Source organism: Grampus griseus, assembly GCF_964374135.1.
Source record: "Grampus griseus genome assembly, chromosome: X".
In the NCBI taxonomy this organism is placed as follows: Eukaryota; Metazoa; Chordata; class Mammalia; order Artiodactyla; family Delphinidae; genus Grampus; species Grampus griseus.
Genome location: NC_138999.1, coordinates 4,269,760 through 4,277,568, shown reverse-complemented (window position 1 = coordinate 4,277,568; position 7,809 = coordinate 4,269,760). Strand labels below are relative to the sequence as shown.

Sequence of the window (7,809 nt, the reverse complement as noted above, 5' to 3'; positions counted from 1 at the left end):
TCATGAATACTTTTGTACGGCTGCTTGAAAATATGAATTCCAAACTTGCAGTATAGCTGTGAACAACGTGAAAAACAAACAAACAAATACGGTCACATGACAGCGCTATACAGTCCCGTATGAATTTGGTGAGGTACAAGTCATTCATAGCACGTAGCCTAGACAGTCAGCTCACCAAATGTCATGTGCTCAGCTGTATTTCCTAGACCACCGTGTAAGGAGGTAGCACCAGGGGACTAGTTTTGCCTGCTGAGCTGTGAGCAGAGCCACACATGTCATGTCCAGGTGCAGATGGCAAGTAGCCAGTACACGTCCTCCTTCTCTGTCTTCCGTGCAAGGTGTTTCTGGAGGCCACGTGTTCCAGATAACGTAGCTCCAGGGCACAGGGAGACCGCATGACTCCCATCAGACTGTGATGTAAGAAACGGAGCTCTGCTTTGGGACGACCTAAGGGGTGGGATAGGGAGGGAGGGAGGGAGGCTCAAGAGGGAGTGGATATGGGGGTATATGTATACATATAGCTGATGCACTTTGTGGTACAGCAGAAACTAACACAACATTGCAAAGCAATTATACTCCAATAAAGATATATATATATATATATATATATATATATAAAGAAATGGAGCTTTGTAGCAATTTGCCCTGATATTTTATGGATTCTTTTTTTTTAGCAGCACAACCTAGCTTTTCCTGACTAATACATGTCTCAAGGCCGTTGGCATGCTGACGCCTCCACCCAGAATGTCCTTCGCTTCTTCTCCTCTCAGTTATCGTTTGGGTCTAAAGTCACAGTCTCTAGGTTTTTTCCTCTGTCCTCCCAGCCTTTCTCAGGCCACCCTGCTTTACTTCCCCAACGCCTGCACCTTGCGGGATGCCTTCTCTCTTGTAACCATGTATCTTACTGCACTCTGTCCTCCCAGCTCCTAGCTCATTGCCTACACTTGCTTGACCCTCCATAAATGTTCAACTTCTTAGTAGCGTGTGCTCAGGAAATACTGAATGGGTGGATGCAGGAAGAATGAGGGAATAGAACATGATGATCCTGTGATCTAACCACACATCTGTTCGGATCTGAGTGGGGAGATCAGAGTTTGCACGTTTAAGTCAAGTCAGCACTTTCAAGGCCACAAAAGCCGTCCAACTTGATTACAGGTAGACCTTTTTTTTGGGGGGGGGCATATAAAAGATCTTAGTTTATTAATCCTCTCATAAAAGGCTGCTCACATCTCCACCGATACAGTCACGGCAGAATCTTTACTCCTCTTGTTGCCAGCACCAACACTGGCCTTTGCAGTCCCCCGGACTTGCTTCATTCTGTTCTTGAGTTCCTTTCGCTGTTTTCTGGACATCTTTTTCTTCTCATGCAGGCCGTGTCTTGCAGCCTGGGTTTGGGCTCGTTCTTCTCCAGGTAATCCAAGGCATCGTAAGCCATGTCAAAGCCAGTTGTCTTGCCACCATCAAAATGGGTTTTAAATCCAAATACAAAGGTGCCATCTGGTGTGCTCTTGTATATGCATTTCGGCTAGTTTTTTTCCCCCAAATTTCTGTCTTAGGGCCTGTTGCCTTCCCAGGATGAAGGACATTGATGCCCGTTTGTTTGCGCTGAAGTAGTCGGTCGGTCATGAACTTCCTGGTCCTGGATAGTTACTGTGTCGTTCATGATGACCGCTGATCTTCAGGCAGCCTGGGAGGACAAGAGCACCGGTAGGCCTTTGGAGGAATGGGCTTCTGAAGATGGAGGCCCAAGTGAGGAGAAATAAGAGGATGCCTTCCCTCTGAGGCAAGGCCAGGGTCCCATAAAGAAAATCACTACATAGGCACACAGCTTTACCAGAGTCACTGTGATTATCAGGTTTTCTTAGGTATCTGTTACCAGAAAGGCAGGAAAATGCCCCACGGTTCTCACACTTTCCTCCATCACCGTGATACCCCCGTGCATGCCTGAGTGTCATTCAGTGGGCTTGAATCAATACCCACTGAAGATGAAACCAGCAGTTGTGTCACCCCCGGCTCCGCAGAGATCACCCTTGGTTTCTCGCCCTCGGCCAAAATATACACTGGGTCTCTCTTTGCTTTTGTGCTGTGGCTGGCATGTCGCTGCCAGCACCACTGCTTTCTGCCCACCAGCCGCGAGATCTCGTGACGTCCTAGACACATTCCTTTGGTGTCTACCAGCGTCCCCCAAAGCGGAGATAATCCAGCCTGAATGTTCACTCAGCACCGGAACGGCCCTCCTGGGTTTGGCTGGCAGCCCCCGAGCAGACCTTTTGTATCTGCGTCCCTTTGATGGACAGGCGCTGCGGATTCCCGGGACCCAGCTCCCAGAAAGGAACTCAGCAGGGAAGGGGGACTGCTGAGTATCCTTCCAACCTGAAGGTAAAAAACACAAATGAGAAGAGAAGGAACTGGGGCAAAGCTTCTGACAGAGCTGATACGTTTTCGTGGGAGAACAATACCCGGTTACGGGGACGCGAGACCTGGTATTTCGCCGTTGGCCTCATTAATCAGAGAAGGACCAGCCTGGCCGTGGTGATGCCAGTTCCCCAACCCATTGCTGCGGGTTTTAACTTTTGTCCTGATGTCTGAGGCTGACGTGTGATCCCAGGGCTCTCGGGGCAGGCGTGTGATCCCCGGGCAGTGTCACTCTATAAATAACACGCTGTGCTGGGAATAGCACACTTCTTCATTCCTCCTGCCAGAGACGACCTCTCAGCTCCTTGGGGGTCAGGACAAGGTGAGAGCCACAGAAAGGTGACAGAGAGACAGAGAGGGACATCATGTAGTGGATTGCAGAGGGTCCTCTCCCAAATTTACGTCCCTGGGAATCTCAGAATGGGACCTCAGTTGGAAAGAGGGTCTTTGCAGGTGTCATTCGTTAAGGGTCTTGGTTGGAAATCATCCTCGTGCCCTCAGTTCAGTGACTGGTGTCCTTATGAGAGGAAGGAAAGGGAGGTTTGGACAGAAGTATTCACAGAAAAGAACAAGCAAAGACAGAGGCAGAGATTGAGGTGAGGTGGCCACAAGCTAGTCAGCACCAAGGATTGTAGCAGCCACCACAAACCAGGAAGGACCCTCCCCTGGAGCCTCACAGGGAGTGCAGGCCTCCGGACACCTTGACTTTGCACTTCTGGCCTCCAGAGCCGGGAGAGGATGCACTTCCCTTGTTTACAGACATCCAGGTGGTGGTCACAGGAAGCACACACAGACCCCAATGCTGGCATCCTGATGACACCAACACTTCTTTCCCGGGTCCTGGCGATAGGCTGCCTTCCAAACTAAAGGATTGCAAGAGCCACAGAGGCTGTTTCCTTTCTGTTGAACTTGATTTTCCTTGAAAATCCCAAATATGGCCCGTACCCCCCATCACTGGGGTGCTGCCAGAGGCCCTTGAAATCCTTCAGCCATTGGCACAAAGACGCGGAAATAGAATGAGGGGCTGGCCAACCAGGAGGCTTGAACTGCTTCTCATTTGTTTTCTTTGCTTGGGAAAGGAATCAGATGATCCCATGCAGGCCCCCGGGGTGAGAGCAGATGATTAGCAACACAGAGCTGAAAATAGGCTTGTTTTTCACACCACCCTCTTGCTTTTTTTTTTTATTTATTTTTTGTCACAGAACCATGTTGCGACAAAACCAAGTTTAATTACTTCACACCTTGCACCTCAAGGTATGTGATTACTTTGAGAAAAGAGAAAATCTAGGTCCTGCCGTGCCGCCCACCCTGGACAGGCACCGTGGTTTTTACAAAGGTCCATCAACGCTCTTAGGATCTGAGGTTATCGAGGTTCTTTTTATGGACACTTGTCCATGCCGGGGACCCGCTGAAGCTTAGTGCAGAGTGCGCTGACTGGGGAGACCGTGATTCTAAGTAGGAGCCTTTGCCACGCCAGATTCCTCCGGGGTGAGTCAGTGATCACGGCAGGAAAGCGGGGAGGGGGATTACGACCTCTCCTATGGGACATTCAGAGTCACACTGCCCATAACAATATAGACATAAAGTGGAGACATCTAGGAGCCTGAGAAGTTCCCTACCATTCAGGGCAACAAGTTTCTGCAAATTGTGAATGTTAATGGTACAAACCAAGGTTAAAAACAAAAAACAAAAACTTGCTCAGGGTGGCCCAGGGACCACTCTCAGCTCCTGCAGTCCCTGCCATGTGAGCCCCTGGTCGTTTCTCATCACGGCTATTTCCTTTCTTCCAGGCCTCTACAGGCCTCTACCTTTCTTCTGATTAGGTCAGGCCCACCCAGGGTAGTTGATGGACTCAAAATCAACCAGTGAGGAACCTAGCCCACAGAGTGACATTCACATTGTTGATCCCCACGCTGAAACAAACAAACAACAGCAAAACTACAACACCACCCTTCCGTAGGAATAAAAAGTACGGAAAGATGGAGAGAAAAGGGGTAGTGGGTGCAGGCAGACAGTCCTGGGTTTGGAGCCTACTTTTCATCTTGTGTGCACAGGTTACGCCACCCCCTCAGCCTCGGTATTCCTTTGCATGGGGGTAGAAATCAAACCACAGTATTATAAAAATAATGTTTGTCCACAGTAGCCACACGGTGGAAGCAATCCAGGTGTCCACTGACAGAAGAGTGGCTAAGCAAAACGCAGTATTTATAAAATTCAACCCTGAGAAGGACATCCTGACCCAGGCTACAGCATGGGTGAACCTGGAGGATATCATGCTCAGTAAAATAAGCCAGACACACAAAGACAAACATGGTGTGATTCGACCTCAGTGCAGTACGCAGAGGATCACATTCATAGACACAGAAAGTGGCATGGTGGCTGCCAGGGCTGTGTGCAGGGGGAACGTGGTATTAGTGTTTAATGGGTATGGATTTTCAGTTTCGGGAAATAGAAAGCTTCTGGAGAGGGACAGTGGCGATGATAGCACAGCGATGTGAATATACTTAACGCCACTGAAACGCACACTGAAAAATGGTTAAGGTGGTCCAACTTACGTTATGCGTGTTTTGTACCACAACTTAAAACTAATAATAATAATAGGTTCTTTAAAAAAAAGAGAGAGAGAGTGACATTCACCATATTCACAGGTCCCACGCATTCTCAAGAGGAGCCCACTCTACACCAGCAGAAAGGGATCTCGGGGTACATCTTAGGCTTCAACCTCCCACACCAATAAGTGCGTTCACGAGGGCTACCCCAGTGGGCCACTGGGTCTCAGTGGAACTGCAGATTCCCTGGGAGACTGGTAGTAGCTACCTGAGAGCCACCCTGCTCAGGGGAGAGGAAGCTACCCTGAATACCCTCAGGCAGTGAGGGTCGTGCCTAGGGTGTCCACTCCCCTGAGTGTGCAGACCACACCAGCCCCTGGTGTAGCACGCAGCCCTACCCTTCTGGCAGAGATAGTCCCGTGCAGAGGGACTCCCGTGTGAAGCTGGCAGCCCCGTCTGTACCGGCCCGAACACATGGAGTTGATTTACTGCCGGGTTACAAAAGCTCTATCGCGATCACCTGGCAATGTGGTTGCTGATGCTTTTTTTTTTTTTTTAATTTTTATTAGAGTATAGTTGCTTTACAGTGTTACAGCCACTATGGAAAACAGTATGGAGGTTCCTTAAGAAACTAAAAATGTTTTCTGACTCTTGGTCTAGACAAGGGCCATGGGAGTTAGGATGCACTCCTTCAGTCCAGAACTCCTCTGGAGACCCCCATGGCCGTTTTTTTCCACCGCTGGTTTGCAATCGATGTAACCAGTTAGATGGGCTGCTTGATGACATGGCTGGAGGAGCGGAAACGCATGTTGGAAACTTATGGTTTGAATTCTCATGGGGAAAAAAAATGCTTTGCACAGAGCTTGACGGTTTAATTCTGAGACAAAACATGACCTATGTGGAAATACAAAGCATGGGAGATGGTGCCTGATGCCTGAAACGTCTTCTGGACCTCCCACGTGTGCAGGTTCTGCCTGTCTGTCTGTCTCTCTCTGTCTTTTTCTGTTTCTGTGTCTCCCTTTCTGTTTACTGATCTCTGTTTCTCGCTTTGTCTCTCTCTAGATGAACCACATCCTTTATCTTCAAAAAGGAAACTATATGAGGGTGCTCCGTGGAGTCTCGTGCTCCCTGTCACGTACCCAGATTTCGGAAACCTTTGCAAGGCTCTCCACGAAGCCACAGCTGGTCGCCCCTCTGGTGAACTGAGTGCTTAGGGTTTGAACATGGAGGGCGTCTCCTTCAGAGTCTTACCAGTTGGCTGGGCGCCCTTCCTGACACGACATGAATGCTCAGATCTTCACTGGGTTCACTGCCTGCCTTATTAAGAGTGGGTTTTAAACAAAATGCGTGATAATCCATCTCCCCCATTTTTCCTGGGTATCATTTGCTTGTTGCTCTAGGTGCCACCGCAGAATATTGGCCTTTTTTCCCCAGTCTCTTTGCTCAATGGACATTTTGACCTCTGTCCCCCATGGAACCACCTTGACTTTGATTTCTGTCCTGGTCACCACGTTACTCCCCAGCTATTAAGAGCCAGCGTGTCTCAGACAGGGGGCCCTTGAAGCAGCCTCCGGCCAAACCTGCGTCGGGTCTCTTTCTTCTGTTCTCTCCTGCCGGCCTGTGTACCTTCATGGTGCCAGCTCATGAAACCCTCTGCCGAGGGGTGATGCCCAACAATTGCCTGAACTCTCAGACCTTTGAACGCCTTCATCCTTTCGAAAAAGAATGACAGTGCCTTTGAAAACTCAGTAGAAAGAACGTTTCGTTCCACCCTGAGATCATACGTAAGATTATATCTCCCGGGAGGTGTCCTCACATACACCCCATGAGTGTTTTATGGGTAGGAATCCTTGTTTCGGGGTAGGATGGGAAGATGAGGCCAGGATGAGAAAATGCCTCCTGGGGAGGGTGTCTGGATGGGTGTAGCTCAGGTCAGGCACCTGTCCCCTGACTTGGAAGAGGAGGGAGGGGAGAAACTGTCCCCTTGGGCTTTCTGAGTAGGACAGAAGCACCTGGACCTACCTTCTAAAGAGCTGACTCAACATGCGAGAAAGTCCTTCCTCACAAAGAAAGTCAAGAGCAGGCAGATGGATCCCTGGACAGCTCTGCCCCAGGAGCTGAGACCAAAGACGACAAAGACATGAAACAGTGTGAGCAGGTTCCCGCATGGAGAGACCTAGCAGGGAGGGGTGATGGGTGGGTGCTGCAAACGGGGCCAAGGTCACAGCCCAGAGTCTTACCCGCCATACCGTGTTGCCCCCCATATATTGGAAACGATTTTGGAGAGCATTCTTTTAAGCAGCAAAGAATAGAAAGAGACTCTTAATTTCTCAATCCAAGGCATAGAGGGTTTAGCTTACCAGTGATTTCAGGAGACACAGGGATAAATCCTGCACTTTCTGGCTTTAGGGGCAGTCAGTCTTGTGAAGATTAAAAGGAGTTGAATTCAAACTACTGGGCTCTATGCCCCCGTGAGGGAGGGACCTATTAGTCTGCTAACTTTTACAGAACGTGGTTGGTATGTCCTTTGTGCGGCTGTCGTGAGCTTTAGGTGCGGTGAGAGCTTTAAAGAACACGGCACAGCGTATGTATTCAGCACTCTCGGGTCGTTCGCTGAGTCTGGTCTCCCAAAACTCAAAAGGGAGACTGACGACAGAAGGAGTTAAATCTGTCATACGCGTTCTGTCGAGTTTCTCTGTTTCTGATGATCCATTTAGCGGTAGAAAACACCGAAAGGGACAAGAGTCCAGTGGATCTAGGCATCCAGATGTGACCTTCCTCTTATTTTAGGATTGACTGTTTTTTTAACATTACCTCCTGGCAATTTATTATCAAACGGGCCTAT

At 49.2% G+C, this 7,809-nt stretch overlaps 1 pseudogene across 1 annotated transcript; it reads right to left on the bottom strand.

Moving 5' to 3' along the window:
* Positions 1-1,223: 1,223 nt before the first annotated feature.
* Positions 1,224-1,663, bottom strand: LOC309839458 (small ribosomal subunit protein eS24-like; annotated as a pseudogene). Its single transcript has one exon. The product of its transcript is annotated as a small ribosomal subunit protein eS24-like (transcript).
* Positions 1,664-7,809: the final 6,146 nt, after the last annotated feature.